Here is an 18,214-nt window from a genome sequence, read left to right on the forward strand (position 1 = left end):
TCCACTGTTTGTGGAAAAGAGCCTAGTGGAAAACAAAATTGTTCCTAACCTTTCAGGTAGAGAAAGACCTGTTATCAGCTGATCGTGTTTCCTAGTAGTGAATGGCCCTGCAATGTTCCATTCACGTCAGAGTAGAAATGTTCAGAAGGTTTTGTGAAAGGGATGAACAGGCCAAGGGGAGGGAGGGAGCAGAGAACGCAACATGATCCGTCATCCAGTGGGTCAAGTGTGACAGTGTGTGTCAGGATGAACTTTGATTTGTCTTCCCTCTCTGTGTCTAAGACTGGTCCTGGGGAATGTATGACCCACATACATTATTCATGGTATGTAGTAGTGTTTAGTAAGTACACACATCCACATAGAGTACCAGTCAAAAGTTTGGACACACCTACCCATTCAAGGGTTTTTCTTTATTTGTACAACTTTCTACATTGTAGAATAATTGTGAAGACAACAAAACTTTGAAATAACACGTGGAATCATGTAGTAACCAAAAAAGTTTTAAACAAATCAAAAATCTATTTTATATTTGAGATTCTTCAAAGTAGCAACCCTTTGCCTTGATGACAGCTTGACATTTGTTTGGCATTATCTCAACCAGCTTCATGAGGTAGTCATCTAGAATGCATTTCAATTAACAGGTGTGCCTTGTTAAAAGTTAATTTGTTGTATTTCTTTCCATCTTAATGTGTTTGAGCCAATCAGTTGTGCTGTGACAAGGTAGGAGTGGTATACAGAAGATAGCCTTATTTGGTAAAAACCTCCAATTGACTCAAATGATGTCAATTAGCCTATCAGAAGCTTCTAAAGCCATGATGTCATTTTCTGGGCATTTTCCAAGCTGTTTAAAGGCACAGTCAACTTAGTGTATGTAAACTTCTGACCCACTGGAATTGTGACACAGTGAGTTATAAGTGAAATAATCTGTCTGTAAACAATTGTTGGAAAAATTACTTGTGTCATGCACAAAGTAAATGTCCTAACTGACTTGCCAAAGCTATAGTTTGTTAACAAGAAATTTGTGGAGTGGTTGAAAAACGAGTTTTAATGACTCCACCCGAAGTGTTTGGAAACTTCTGACTTCAACTGTATATCTATATATATTGAAGTGTTTAAGTCTTTACTTAGGAAAGTGATAGATACCCACACTGTACTGTACTGTACTGTACGTTTCCACACATGTAGAAACAAACCATTTTGTGTAACATTTCAACCAAAAGGTCTTGTTGGTATCTACATGGAGACTCTCAAAATAAAGTGTTAGCAAAACTCTCAACTGTCCCTTATAGTGCAACATTCCATTAACCTTCAACCTCTGTTTTCAGGTTTTTTGGTGTCACTCTTGCTGCAGACTTGTCTTCTATAAGAGGACCTGATTGAAAACCCTTCAGATAGACGAGCCATGCCCGATTAGAAACCTGGTGGCCTCTGGCAGCCGGTACCCTGTGGGCAGACTCCTGTGTTACCTCTAACTGTTTAGCAAATTAGACTATCAGGCCCGTCTGTAAACAGAAGTGTCAATGCCAAGATGGTTGCTATTTTCGAGGAAAAATCTCAGGCGGTCTTTTTCTGTTTCCAATCTGGATCTGAGAGAGAGAGGGAGGGAGGTGAAACAGGCTGGCAGGCGGTCGTAGGGAGGAGACAGGGGTGAGGGGGTAAGGGTTTATGGGGTCATGAACTTTGACTGTCTGGGTTTTAAAGGGTGAACCTTTAGCCCTGGAGGATTATTTAGGCGTTGATCTGACAGGTAGCAATCTGGCAACTGTCCCTTCATGACACTCTGCCTGAACCCTGGGTCGTAAAGCATGTCATTCGCCCTCATAAGCATGTCATTTTTTTATTTTACCTTTATTTAACTAGGCAAGTCAGTTATGAACAAATTATTATTTTCAAGGACGGCCTAGGAACAGTTCCAACAATGTGATATAAGCGTGTCATAACAGTTGGGCGGTGGTAGAAAAAGTACCCAATTGTCATACTTGAGTAAAGGAAATGACTCAAGTAAAAGTGAAAGTCACCTAGTAAAATACTACTTGAGTAAAAGTAAAATAATATTTGGTTTTAAATATAGTTAGGTATCAAAAGTAAATGTAATTGATAAAATATACTTAAGTATCTAATGTAAAAATATAAATCATTTCACTTTCCTAATATTAAGCAGATCAGATGGCACCATTTGATTTTTTTTTAAGGATAGCCAGGGTCATACTCCAACACTCAGACATCATTTACAAGCAAAGCATTTGTGTTTAGTGAGTCCCCCAGATCAGAGGCAGTAGAGGTGACCAGGGATGTTCTCTGTTTAGTAAGTCCCCCAGATCAGAGGCAGTAGATATGACCAGGGATGTTCTCTGTTTAGTAAGTCCCCCAGATCAGAGGCAGTAGAGATGTCCAGGGATGTTCTTTGTTTATTGACTCCCCTAGATCAGAGGCATTAGAGATGACCAGGGATGTTCTCTGTTTAGTGAGTCCCCCAGATCAGAGGCAGTAGGGATGACCAGGGATGTTCTCTGTTTAGTGAGTCCCTCAGATCAGAGGCAGTAGGGATGACCAGGGAAGATCTCTTGAGAAGTATGTGAATTGGACCATTTGGCTGTCAGGGAAAATGTATGGAGTAAAATGTACATTATTTACTTCAGGAAAGTAAAAGTTGTCAAAAATATAAATAGTAAAGTACAGATATTCATAAAAACTACTTAAGTAGTACTTTAAACAATTGTTTTACTCAAGTACTTTACACCACTGCAGTTGGTCTAGTCACCTTTCAGCTTCCTGACTGGTTGATGTACATTTCTGAGAAGTTAGAAGACAAGAAAGAGTACATATGACCATCAAGACCAGGCTGTTTTTCAGCTCAGAGTTTGCCTTATTACTGAAATAGCTAGCTGTCCAGAGTCAGATGGGATAGAACACATTGAGTATATGAACATAAAGGCCAGGCTGTTTTTCAGTTCAGAGTGTGTCTTATTAGTGAAACAGCTAGCTAGAGAACATACAGTATAATACATGACCATCAAGGCCAGACAGTTGTCTGTATTGACGAGACATGGCACAAACAGTTCAGGACCCTTTGACCAGGTAGTTCTCCATAAAGGCATGTCAGATAGTAGCTGCTAATATAGCATGATAAGGGATACAGCAGGTCAGGCGAAACATGCAACCTGCACCGATTCAATGCAGCCCGCAGGTGATTAGAGTAAAAAACTCAGTTCAGTTGGCTAACAATCTAGAGGAAGTAGAGTAACATCCTGAATGTGGAGGTCAGGCTCAGGGTCAGGGTCAGGATGGGTGAAGCAGCAATGGAGGGATAAATAATGGAAAATAATTTAAAAAATCCAAACTCAAGACTGAACTGTATAGTCCCGCCACTCGCCACTCCTCTGTGAGGTTGTGTCTACAGTATACTAGACGTATACAATACCCAATTCCCCAGATTCTTCCCCCCGGAAGACTCTTCTTTTTGGTTTATTGGATTGAATGTCAATTGGGGATAGAATACGAGAGGATATCGAATATTTACGCATGTATATATTGTAAGTAGGATGACAAAAAGTATTTTATTTTCAAAATACATTTTTTAGAAATAAAAGTTATTTATAGTTGACCAACTGCTGATTGATGCATTGACCGAAGAGAAGATAAGCTGTGTGATTTTACAGTATAAGGATCTATGATCTCCCAACTTCAACATGAATGCAGTTTAAGATTGTCACGAGCGGATAGAACAGTTTTAAGGGTGAGTCAAGCGCAGGAGACTGAGGTCCTTTAAAGATATTCGCCGGTATTTTCGTGTACTTTTTAGCTAGTAGTTCTGAAAGTAACTCACAAGCCAAAAATGTTCCCCGAAAACTGCGAACTACGTCACATATGCGCAGATATGTGCCCTTCGTCATTTCTCTCTCTCTCTCTCTCTGCTGTGGGTGCACCTTGCTAGCTGTCACTCAAATGGTGAGGGGCAGAAAACTCCTTGGCTGAAACTCGAATTGCTAAGGATCTAGCCCACATGGGGGTAAATGTAGGGAAAATGGAGCCGTGCAGCTTCCAGAAAAAAAGTTGCTTTCAAACTAGGGATTTCGTGGCTAATTGAGGTAAAATAATTGTTATTTTCATAGATTATGCATATATGAACTACACATTGACACATCCAGCCCAAATACTGAGTAGTCACCAAAGTACCGGAGTATGTGTTATAACAGAGACCTCATTCATGTAAACGCTCCACATTGTATGTCGGCTCAATCGGAAACAACCTTAAAATGGCACATTGTGAAACAAAGCGTGATCGGATTAAATCTCAGCCTAGATAAAGTAATATCATTAGATACCATATAGCACGCACACATGCATGTATCTGTTAATTAGCTTTTTTTCTATAATGGTCATGTGTTTTCACATGACACGCATTTCGCGAAAGCACGCCGTAGCACCCTGTAGCATGCTGTAGCACCCTGTAGCACCCTGTAGCACGCTGTAACACGCTATAGCACGCTGTAGCACCCTGTAGCACGCTGTAGCACCCTGTAGCACGTTGTAGCACCCTGTAGCACCATGTAACACGCTGTAGCACGCTGTAGCACCCTGTAGCATGCTGTAACACTTTATAGCACGCTGTAGTACGGTGTAACATCCTATAGCACGCTTTACCACGCTGTAGCACGCTGTAGCACGGTGTAACATGCTGTGGCACGATGTAACACGCTGTAGCATTGGTAGTAACCAGAGAGCCCAGTAACTGCTAGAGAGCACTGGTAGTAACCAGAGAGCCCAGTGACTGCTAGGGATCACTGGTAGTAACCAGAGAGCCCAGTGACTGTTAGGGAGCACTTCTTGTTTCCATGGTCTGTGAGAGAGTGGTAATACAGAAAGATATGTGGATATTAGAACATTAGAACACAGGGTGAACCAAAGTTCAGCATTAAAACTGAATAATCCAATTTCTAGGCCTGGGACAGATGGCCCAGAATAAAGAATGATTGGGCCCACAGAGCAGCGTCCATGCACGGGACTGACAGGGAGAGCAGCATGGGTCAGACCTGGTGGAAATACTGTTTGAAATCCTTCAAATACTTTCAGCGTTTGCTCTAGCCTGCCTGGAGTGCCAAATGGGCGGGGTTTGGGACTATTTTTGGGACTATTCTATGGGTCCATTAAGCCAGGCAAGCTTAACCTGTTGGGGCTAGGGGGCAGTATTTGCACGGCCGGATAAAAAACGTACCCGATTTAAATCTGGTTACTACTCCTGCCCAGAAACTAGAATATGAATATAATTAGTAGATTTGGATAGAAAACACTCTAAAGTTTATAAAACTGTTTGAATGGTGTCTGTGAGAATAACAGAACTCATATGGCAGGCCAAAACCTGAGAAGATTCCATACAGGAAGTTCCCTGTCTGACAATTTGTTGTCCTTCTGTTGCATCTCTATCGAAAATACAGCATCTGTGCTGTAACGTGACACTTTCTAAGGCTCCCATTGGCTCTCTAAAGCCGCCAGAAAGTGGAATGGGGTGTCTGCTGTCTCTGGGCAAAGTACAACAGCTCTGTTTGTTAGTGGTCAGCCTGGGGACAGTGACACTGAGATGCGCGTTCATGAGAATTCTCAATTTTTTTCTTTCAGCCTTTGAATGAATACAACATTGCCGAATGGAATATTATCGCTATTTTATGAGAAAAATAGCATAAAAATAGATTTTAAACAGCGTTTGACATGCTTCTAAGTACGGTAATGGAATATTTTGATTTTTTTTGTCACGAAATGCGCTCGTGCGTCACCCTTCGGATAGTGACCTGAACGCACGAATAAAACGGAGCTATTTGAATATAACTATAGATTATTTGGAACCAAAACAGCATTTGTTGTTGAAGTAGAAGTCCTGGGAGTGCATTCTGACGAAGAACAGCAAAGGTAATCAAATTTTTCTAATAGTAATTCTGAGTTTAGGTTGTCCCAAACTTGGTGGGTGTCAAAATAGCTAGCCGTGATGGCCGGGCTATGTACTCAGAATATTGCAAAATGTGCTTTCGCCGAAAAGCTATTTTAAAATCTGACACCGCGATTGCATAAAGGAGTTCTGTATCTATAATTCTTAAAATAATTGTTATGTATTTTGTGAACGTTTATCATGAGTAATTTAGTAAATTCACCGGAAGTTTGCGGTGGGTATGCTAGTTCTGAATATCACATGCTAATGTAAAAAGCTGGTTTTTGATATAAATATGAACTTGATTGAACAAAACATGCATGTATTGTATAACATAATGTCCTAGGAGTGTCATCTGATGAAGATCATCAAAGGTTAGTGCTGCATTTTGCTATGGTTTTGGTTTTTGTGACATATATGCTTGCTTTGAAAATGGCTGTGTGGTTATTTTTTGCAGAGTACTCTCCTGACATCATCTAATGTTTTGCTTTCGCTTTAAAGCCTTTTTGAAATCGGACAATGTGGTTAGATTAACAAGAGTCTTGTCTTTAAAATGGTGTAAAATAGTAATATGTTTGAGAAATTGAAGTTATTGCATTTTTTAGGTATTTGTATTTCGCGCCACGCGATTCCACTGGCTGTTGACTAGGGTGGGACGCAAGCGTCCCACCTAGCCCAGGGAAGTTAAAAAAAGGTAGTGGCATGGATCAGGAAACCAGTCTGTATCTGGTGGGACCACCATTTGCCTCATGCAGCGTGACACATCTCCTTCACATAGAGTTGATCAGACTGTTGATTGTGGCCTGTGGAATGTTGTCCTACTCCTCTTCAATGGCTGTGCGAAGTTGCTGGATAGCAGTGGGAACTTGAACACACTGTCATACTTGTCAATCCAGAGCATCCCTAACATGCTCAATGGGTGACATGTCTGGTGAGTATGCAGGCCATGGAAGAACTGGGACATTTTCAGCTTCAAGGAATTGTGTACAGATCCTTGCGAAATGGGACGGTGCATTATCATGCTGAAACATGAAGTGATGGAGGCGGATGAATGGCATGATAATGGGCCTCATTATCTCTTCACAGTATCTCTGTGCTCATTCAAATTGCCATCAATAAAATGCAATTGTGTTCATTGTCCATAGCTTACGCCTGCCCATACTATAACCCGACTGCCACCATGGGGCACTCTGTTCACAGCGTTGACATCAGCAAACCGCTCGCCCACACGATTCCATATGATATCTGCCCAGTACAGTTGATACCGGGATTAATCTGTGAAGAGAACACTTCCCCAGCATGCCAACGAAGGTGAGCATTTGCCCACTGAAGTCGGTTATGACGTCGAATTTTAGTCAGGTCAAGACCCTGGTGAAGACGATGAGCAGTCAGATGAGCTTCCCTGAGACGGTTTCTGACAGTTTTTGCAGAACTTCTTCGGTTGTGCAAACCCAAAGTTTCATCAGCTGTATGGGTGGCTTGTCTGCCTTTGTGCTGTTGTCTGTGCCCAATAATGTTTGTACAATATTTTGTGCTGCTACAATGTTGCGTTGCTACCATGTTGTTGTCATGTTGTGTTGCTACCATGCTGTGTTGTCATGCGTTGCTGCCTTGCCATGTTGTCGTCTTAGGTCTCTCTTTATGTGGTGTTGTGTTGTCTTTCTTGTCATGATGTGTGTTTTGTCCTATATTTATTATTTAAAAATGTTTTTTATCCAAGTCCCTGTCTCCTACCGGATCCCTTTTGCCTTCCGGTAGGCCGTCATTGTGGCGGCAGGGTAGCCTAGTGGTTAGAGCGTTGGGCTAGTAACTGAAAGGTTGCAAGTTTGAATCCCTGAGCTGACAAGGTACAACTCTAATGTTGTTCAGACCCTGAACAAGGCAGTTAACCCACTCTTCCTAGGCTGTCATTGTAAAGAAGAATTTGTTCTTAATTAACTGACTTGCCTCAATAAGTAAAGGGTAAATAAATTAAAGATGACTCCGCAGGTGAAGAAGCTGGATGTGGTTACATGTGATCTACGGTTCTGAAGCTGGTTGGACGTACTGCCAAATTCTCTAAAACGACATTGGAGGAATTCTCTGGCAACAGTCAGCATGCCAATTGCACTCTTGCTCAAAATGTAAGACATCTGTTGCATTGTGTTGTGTGACAACACTGCACATTTTAGAGTGGCCTTTTATTGCCCCCAGCACAAGGTGCAACTGTGTAATGATCATGCTGTTTAATCAGCTTCTTGATATGCCACACCTGTCAGGTGGATGGATTATCTTGGCAAAGGAGAAATGCTCACTAATAGTGACGTAAACAAATGTGTGCACAAAATTTGAGAGTGAAATAAGCTTTTTTTGTATATGGACAATTTCTGGGATCTTTCATTTCAGCTCATGAAAACATGGGACCAAGACGTTACATGTTTTGTTTATATTTTGTTCAGTGTAGTATTTGATCCCAGGTCTGGTATGGATGGAGAACATCAGAGAGTCATCAGACAGAGACATATCTGGCTGTGGCTCTGCCATCACATAGTGATGGAATCCTCCATATTCACATTACAGGTATGCAAAGGGATGTGTTATTTGCCAGCAGACTTCTTATCAACAGGACAAACAGATACAAACAGTGAAATTAGTGGTTGTTTTTTTTGGATTGATGTCAACAAATTATATATCCACTTTCGTAACGTATTTGGTTGGGAGAGCATAAAGATGGTGGTCCCCATGCATTTACCACAAATGACTAGTTCTGATAAGTTTGTCGTGTTGTACATTGCTCTCTGTTACTATAGTTTGTATGGTCATTAGCACAGTATACATGATCCCAATTTTAGCTTCAAAACACCAGCAATTTGAAAAACCCAAAGTGTAGATTGTGCTGATTTATGGCACGAGCCGTAGTTTACAAACTCAATGGCTCATGCTAAAACAATGTTTGCCATTGGGGGAGGATAAAAGTTAAAGGAGTTTTGAAAATGTCAGATTATGTTCAATGAACATTGTGTCTGCAGCTCTGATTCATATGCATTTGGTACTTGTCAAAGAAAGTGACTTTTCTATTGTAGTGTCCTCTGTGGCTCAGTAGCTAGAGCATGTTGCTTGTAATGCCAGGATAGTGGGTTTGATTCCTGAGACCACCATATGTATGCACATGTTACTGTAAATTGTTTTGGATAAAAGCGTCTGCTAAATGGTGTACAGTATATAGATGATGATGTTAAATGTTATACTTGTTCAGTATTCTCTTGATATCCATGTTGATCAGTGGTGCCCAGGTTAGACAAAGGACATTCAGTAGCTCAGACCAGCTCCTGTAGTGAAGACCCCCTGTGCTGACATATCACTCTCATCTGCTGTTTCTAACACTGTCTCCATCCAAATCAGGTTAGATAAACATGGTCAAATCCCAATGCTGTGTTTGCATTTCTGGAGCTTATTGTTTGTAGGATTTAGCCTGGCGCTTACACAACTTTGTAATTAAAGTAAATATTTGAGGAAAGCATTCTGATGCGTGTGTGTGTGTGTGTGTGTGTGTGTGTGTGTGTGTGTGTGTGTGTGTGTGTGTGTGCATCTGCTTGCATCTGTGTTAGCCATGGGATCTAGGGGTATGTTTCATTGTTTACCTTTTGTCGATGCAGACAGCTATTCCTTATAAGACTGCAGTTCTACATTGTTATTATATAAGTCTCTTATACAAGTGTAATGTTTACATGCCTAGTGTTTGCATAGCTTGTAAGTCCCTCATCATAATGTCTGCTTCTGTCTACTGTCAACCAAGAACCATTCATTCAGCAATAGAAAGACTAATGTAACAATACTTGTTCAGTGTTGTCTTGATATCCATGTTGGTCAGTGGTGCCCAGGTTAGACCAAGGACATTCAGTAGCTCTGACCAGCTCCTGTAGGGAAGACCCCCTGAGCTGACATATCACTGTCATCTGCTGTTTCTAACACTGTCTCCATCCAAATCAGGTCATGGATCATATAACCAAACTCGTATCCAAACTCCATGTTTGCATTTCTGGAGCTCATTTTTTTATAGGATTTAGCCTGGCACTCATACAACTTTGTAATTAGAGTAAATATTGACTTTATATGCATGTTGCCTTTGTATCCATCAGTGAGTATTGGCCAAACATTTCTACATGTATCAAAGTTGGCCCACATGATTGTTTAACATCATGCGATGAGGTCACATTGACTCAATCTCTCTCCCCACTGCACACATGTCCCGTGTCGGCGTGGGTACGAATCCGTCACACTGCATATTTTATTTTGCCACATATTCTCCTGTCTTTCCTGTGCCCTCTACTCACAGTCCAACGTACGAGAGGAGTGGGAACTGCCCGCGTTCATTTGAAGACCCAATGCAGCTGTTTTTATCTCAATATCAAATAATGTCTGAATAACAAATACACTACATGACTGATGTATGTGGACACCTGTTCGTTGAACACCTCATTCCAAAATCATGGGCTTTAATATGGAGTTGGTCCCCCCTTTGCTGCTATAACAACTTGCACTCTTCTGAAACATTGCTGCGGGGAGCAAGAGCATTAGTGAGATCGGCCACTGATGTTGGCCGACTAGGCCTGGCTCGCAGTTGGCGTTCCAATTGATCCCAAAGGTGTTCGATGGGTTTGAGGTCAGGGCTTTGTGCAGGCCAGTCAAGTTGTTCCACACCGATCTAGACAAACTATTTCTGTATGGACCTCACTTTTTGCATGGAGGCATTGTCAGGCTGAAAAGGGAAAGGGTCTTCCCCCAAACTGTTGCCACAAAGTTGGAAGCACAGAATCATCTAGAATATAATTGTATGCTATATGCTCACGGAACTAAGGGACCCAAACCATGAAAAACAGGCCCAGACCATTATTCCTCCTCCACCAAACTTTACATTTGGCACTATGCATTCTGGCAGGTAGCGTTCTCCTGGCATCTACCAAATCCAGATTTGTTTGTCGGACTGGCAGATGGTGAAGCGTGATTTATTACTATAGAGAATGCATTTCCACTGCTCCAGAGTCCAATGGTGGTGAGCTTTACACCACTCCAGCCGATGCTTGGCATTGCGCTTGGTGATCTTAGGCTTGTGTGCGGCTGCTCGGCCATGGATACCCTTTTCATCAATCGCCGAACAGTTCTTGTGCTGACATTGCTTCCAGAGGCAGTTTGGAACTCAGTAGTGAGTGTTGCAACTGAGGACAGATGATTTTCATACGCTACGTACTTCAGCACTCGGCGGTCACGTTCTGTGAGCTTTTGTGGCCTACCACTTCACGGCTGAACCATTGTTGCTCCAAGACGTTTCCACTTCACAATAACAGCACTTACAGTTGACCAGGGCAGCTCTAGCAGGGCAGACATTTGACAAACTGTCTTGTTGGAAAGGTGGCATCCTATGAGCTCTTCAGTATTTTACTGACAATGTTTGTCTATGGATATGGCTGTGTGCTCTAGTTTATACACCTGTCGGCAATGGGTGTGGCTGAAATAGCCGAATCCACTAGTAGTCTGAGCGGGGAGGGGAAAACTGAAAACTAGCTGTTATTGGCAGAGATGTTTGGAACTCTCTTCCTTATTGGTCTATTAACGAATTTACTGCATGGTGATGTCACCATGGAAGGCCAAAACTTCATCCTACCAAAACAGGCTGAAATTCCAGGCGTTCATTTCAAACAGCTCTTACTCTAAAAGGGCATTATGATCATTTTCACAATGTCACAGTATAATGCCAACCTCATAGTGTAGAAATATATAACTTAAACACAGAAAAATCAAGCTTTTGACTGCACTGGGCCTTTAATAGGAGCAACCATCAGGATTATTGTTTTAATGGTGCGTATGGTAGAACCCTCTCCAATTGTAATATTTTATAGGCCTCCTGGACCAGCGGTACAAGCCTTTAAACATTCACGGGCATCGGAGCTGTATATCGTGTGCCAGGAGATTACTGTACAGTACATGAGTAAGAGTACTGAAAGCTGATGGAATATAATATCATCTTAAACCCTTGTATAGTATTCTCTGATCCTCACCCACCCTTATTGTTACCAATGACACAGCCATCTTGGGCCCATAGAGGGTCTCTTGTAGAATCTTACTTTAGTTAAAGACGCTTAAATGTAACATATATCCCTTTTTTATAAACTTATCTCTCTAAGTGTATTCTGACCTTGAACTCAAGCATGAGAATATCATGGTATTCATTGTTTGGGTTGAAGATCAAAGAAACGAAGGTGTGTCTAAAGATACACTGTATTCTGACCTTGACTTAATTCCCTCATAATTACATCACCTTTACGCGCAATGAAACCATGAATAAGGTTGAGGAGCCTCTCCGTTCCAACATCTACTTTATATTTCTACAATAGAATTAACACCATTCTCCATGCACTGTAAGTTACACATTGATAAGAGCATGTTTCACATTTAACCAGGCAAGTCAGTTTACAATGACAGTTTATCAAGGAACAGTGGGTTAACTGCCTTGTTCAGGGGCAGAACAACAGATTTTTACATTGTCATCTCAGGGATTTGATCCAGCAACCTTTCGGTAACTGGCCTAATGCTCTAACCACTAGGCTAGCTGCCACCCCAAATTGTTTTATTTCTAGAATGGTGTTATTTCTAGAATGGTGTTATTTCTATTTGTGCTCCTGAGTGGCACAGCGGTCTAAGGCACTGCATCTGGGGTGTCACTGCAGTCCCTGGTTTGAATCCAGGTTGAATCACACCCAGCTGTGATTGGGAGTCCCATAGGTCGGCGCACAATTGGTCTAGCGTCGTCCGGGTTTGGACGGTGTAAGCCGTCATTGTAAATAAGAACTTGTTCTTAACTGACTAACCTAGTTAAATGAAGGTTACAATAGAAATATCACCATTCTCCATGCTCTATAAGTTACACATTGATACGAGCTAGGTAAATGAGTAAGGGGATTGTAAATGAAAGTAGTTTTAGATTCATTTTGCCCTTATAATTTCTGGTGACAAATGTGAAACAAGTCATACGGCAGCAAACTGAAGCATATCAACATATACATTTTTTCCACAGTGAAGTTTATGAAATGTTGGCCTTGTAACATGTAACTAAGCTATAGGCTTCTGTAGCCATGCACAAATGACAGTATATAGCACCAAACCTACTGAGTTGTTTTAATTAAGTAACAAGTAAGTAAGTAACAAGAACATTTCCCAGGACATAGACATATCTGATGTTGGCAGAAAGCTTACATTTGTGTTAATCTAACTGCACTGTCTAATTTAGAGTAGCTATTACAGTGAAATAATACCATGCTATTGTTTGAGGAGGGTGCATAATTTTGAACATGAAAAGTTATTAATTAACATATTAGGCACATTTGGGCATTCTTGACACAACATTTTCAACAGAAATGCAATGATTCACTGGATCAGTGTGAAACTTTGCACTTTGACTGCTGACATCTAGTGGACAAAATCTAAATAGCACCTGGGTTGGAATAATACATTATGACCTTTCTCTTGCATTTCAAATCTATTCTATTATATTCTCCTACATTCCTTTCACATTTTAAATGGTACCAAGAATATGCATATCCTTGCTTCAGGGCCTGAGATACAGGCAGTTAGATTTGGGTATGTAATTTTAGGTGAAAATTGAAAAAAAGGGCATATCCTTTTAAGTTTTATTTTCCATCATTCCATTAGCCTACATCATCAGTTTACCTTTCTCTCTCTCTGTCATGTCCGTGCGTAAAGGCTCTCCAAACCTGTTTTTTTTATTCTTCATAAATACTTTCCTAACCCTAAATAATATACAAGATCAGAGTATTTTTTAAATCTACCAATTGGTGCTGAATTAAATGTATTCAGTGGCTGCAAGGGAATCATGCCTGAAAAGCCTATTTAGCACCTGCAAAAGGCAAGTCTGAATACCGCATAAGGTTAGCCTGAATACCGCATAAGGTAAGTCTGAATACCGCATAAGGTACGTCTGAGTACCACATAAGGTTAACCTGAATACCGCATAAGGTAAGTCTGAATATCACACATGGTAAGTCTGAATACCACATAAGGTAAGCCTGAATACCGCATAAAGTACATTTGAATATGTTAAAATGCACAAATAAAATATATTATTATTATTATTATTATCTTTAAAGTATTAGGACCAAAAATATAAACGCAACTGCACTGTCCATTGTACAGTAGCTATTAAAGTGAAATAATACCATGCTATTGTTTGAGGAGAGGGAACAGTTATGAACTTGAAAAGTTGCTAATAAACCAATTAGGCATATTTGGGCAGTCTTGACACAACATTTTGAACATAAATGCAATGGTTCACTGGATCAGTCTAAAACTTTGCACATACACTTCTGCCATCTAGTGCCAACATCGATATTGCACTTGGGATGGAATAATGCATTATGGCCTTTCTCATGCATTTCAAAGATGATTGTACAAAAAAATACAAACAATGTTTATTTTTTTCTTTGTATTATCTTTTACTAGATCTATTGCGTTATATTCTCCTACATTATGTTCACATTGCCACAAACTTCAAAGTGTTTCCTTTCAAATTGAATCAAGAATATGCATATCCTTGCTTCCTGTCCTGAGCTACAGGCAGTTAGATTTGGGTATGTCATTTTAGGTGAAAATTGAAAAAAGGGGCGGATCCGTATATAGAAAATCTGTGTTGCTGACATTTGCACCAAGTGATTGAGAGAGTGTGTGTGTGGTGGGAGGGGTGGGCAGGGGGTCATTCGGAATGCTTTTTGGGAACTGAATGACTTGACATTATCTCCAGTGTTCACTAACCCCCACAGTGAACATAGCTGACTTGGCAAGAGCCTGTCGGACGGCTGTGAGAGGAATGGAGCTCAATTGGACTTCTTCAAGACTTGTTGATGCTGTCGAGTCGGTTTGACCCAGAGCAGAGGGAAAGAGAGGGAGAAAGGGGGAATGAGAGAAAGAAGAGAGGAAGAGAGGCAGAGAGCTTTGACAAAGGAAGGGTTGGGTTGGGAAGAACTCAAGGACCCAAACGTTGGATGTGAGCCGAAAAAGAGTCTGAGGAGACCGGACCGATACAACAGCTGGCTAGGAGACAGAGAGAGGGGGAGGAGAGAGCGAGAGTGTGAGAGAGAGAGAAAGAAAGAGAGGAGGTTGGAGAGACAAAGAGAGAGGGTGAGAGAGAGAGGGGATAGAGAGAGGGTGAGAGAGAGGAGAGAGAGGGAGAGTGTGGGTAGACAGACAGAGACAGGATGAGAGACTATGAGAGAAGGAGAGGAGGAGAGAGAGGTAAACAGGCAAGACAAAGTTCACTGTCCACTGGATTTGCTACCCTGCCCATCAATCCTGCTGTTGCTTTGGAGCTCTGTTTTGAAGTGTGACTCCCCTGTTTCCCTTGTTCCTTCCTGTTCCTCCTGTTTTCCCCGCTCCCTCCTTCACATGCTCATCACACTGCCAAAATCCTGACATGCAAATATAGCTTCCTTTTTCTGTGTTAGGGTATGTTGTAAAGAGTGATAACACCACCAGTCCTGGTGCCATGTAATGATAGATGACTGAGCACAAAGTGAGCATTATCAAAACTGTCTGCCTGCCTGTCTGTCTCTGTGTGAGAAAGTGAGAGAAAGAGAGTGAGAAACAGAGAGAGAACAGGGGACAGGAAAAGCATTGTTCTGCTGGCCCAGCTAGAGTTTTCTGGGTTAGTGGTGTAGGAGTAGGGCTACAATATCCACACATCTAAAGAGATGACAATAATACAGCTACATGTAGGAACACACAGTCCTTAACCCCATCCCCAACTCTAACCTCTAACCCCAGCCTCTAACCTCTAACCCTAACACCTAACCTCAGGTCCAGGCTCTAACCTCTAACCCTAACACCTAACCTAACCTCAGCTCCAAGACCAACCTCTAACCCTAACACCTAACCTAACTTCAGATCCAGCCAATAATATCTAACCCTAACACCTAACCTCAGCTCCATCCTCTAATCTCTAACCCCTAATCTCAGCTCCAGCCCCTAACCTCAGCTCCAGCCTCTAACCTCTAACCCTAACACCTAATCTCAGCTCTAACCTCTAACCTCTAACCCCTAACCTCAGCTCCAGACTCGAACCTCTAACCCTAACACCTAACCTAACTTCAGGTCCAGTCTCTAACCTCTAACCATAACACCTAATCTAATCTCAGCTCCAGACTCTAACCTCTAACCCTAACACCTAATCTAATCTCAGGGCCAGACTCTAACCTCTAACCATAACACCTAATCAAACCTAACCTCAGCTCCAGTCTCTAACCTCTAACCCTAATACCTAACCTCAGCTCCAGCCTCTAACCTCTAACCCTAACACCTTACATCGGCTCCAACCCCAGCCTCTAACCTCTAACCCTAACACCTAACCTATCCTCAGCTCCAGATTCTAAACTTTAACCCTAACACCTAATCTAACCTCAGCTCCAGACTCTAAACTTTAACCCTAACACCTAATCTAACCTCAGCTCCAGACTCTAAACTTTAACCCTAACACCTAATCTTATCTCAGCTCTAAACTCTAACCCTGACACCTAATCTAACCTCAGCTCCAACCCCAGCCTCTAACCCTAATACCTAATCTAATCTCAGCTCTAACCCCAGGTTCTAACCCTAACACCTAATCTAATCTCAGCTCCAACCCCAGCCTCTAACCCTAACACCTAATCTAACCTAATCTCAACTCCAACCTGTTGTCTCCGACTAGAACAGCCTACTACTTTTAATTTTCAAATAATTTCAATCAATCAATCAATGACCTTAATGCTAGCTCCATTTTATCAGCTATTGACATCCACCGAAACGTATGCTAACTCCATTTTATCAGCTATTGACATCTACCGAAACGTATGCTAACTCCATTTTATCAGCTATTGACATCTACCGAAACATATGCTAACTCCATTTTATCAGCTATTGACATCCACCGAAACGTATGCTAACTCCATTTTATCAGCTATTGACATCCACGAAACGTACGCTAACTCCATTTTATCAGCTATTGACATCTACCGAAACGTACGCTAACTCCATTTTATCAGCTATTGACATCTACCGAAACGTATGCTAACTCCATTTTATCAGCTATTGACATCCACCGAAACGTATGCTAACTCCATTTTATCAGCTATTGACATCCACTGAAAAGTATGCTAACTCCATTTTATCAGCTATTGACATCTACCGAAACGTATGCTAACTCCATTTTATCAGCTATTGACATCCACCGAAACAGAATCATCAGAGTGTTCTCTATCTAATCAGGTCTCCCTCATGAAATAAGTATTCTGAATTCAATGTGACTTCCTGGTAAGTAAAGGTTAAATAATGTAAAAACCGATTGGCTTACTTGGGTAAACATCATATGTGACACAGAAACCAATGCATGGTCACCATTTTATAACACTATGTAGTCAGATTCAAACTGAATGTTTGGCAATGGAGACCACTCTTTATAATTAACGATATTGTGCTTGTTTTTCCTATAAGATGATTATATATACATGTAACTGCCCTATAACCCCTATAACATTATACTATAACGTTAGGAAACTTTGTTGTGAAACTGAAATGTTAGTAACACCTTATTTGGATAGTCCCAAGGAGATGGTTTTTAGATGGTCAGGGGATGGTCAGGAGATGGTAAGGAGAAGGTCAGGAGATGGTCAGGAAATGGTCAGGAGATGGTCAGGAGATGGTAAGGTGAAGGTCAGGAGATGGTCAGAAGATGGTCAGGAGATGGTCAGGAGATGGTCAGGAGATGGTCAGGAGATAGTCAGGAGATTGTGAGGAGAAGGTCAGGAGATGGTCAGGAGATGGTCAGGAGATTGTCAGGAGATGGTCAGGAGATGGTCAGGAGATGGTAAGGAGAAGGTCAGGAGATGGTCAGGAGATGGTCAGGAGATGGTCAGAAGATTGTCAGGAGATGGTAAGGAGGAGGTCAGGAGATGGTCAGGAGGAGGTCAGGAGATTGTCAGGAGATTGTCAGGAGATGGTAAGGAGAAGGTCAGGAGATGGTCAGGAGATGGTCAGGAGATGTAGCCCTAACCCTAACCTTAACCCTTAACTCTTATCCTAATCCTAAACTTAACCCTAACATTAACCCTTAACTCTTATCCTAACCCTAAACTTAACCCTAGCCCTAACCATTATTCTAAACCTAAACCGTAACCTTAGCAAGCATTTGATTATCAACAGATAGTTTGTTGACAGTATGATCATCTGTAAAGCCTCTATATGGGACTATCCAGATGAAGGTTGACCTAAGTGTTT

The sequence above is a fragment of the Salmo salar genome, chromosome 09 (genome assembly GCF_965601325.2).
Source record: "Salmo salar chromosome 09, fSalSal1, whole genome shotgun sequence".
Lineage (NCBI taxonomy): Eukaryota > Metazoa > Chordata > Actinopteri > Salmoniformes > Salmonidae > Salmo > Salmo salar.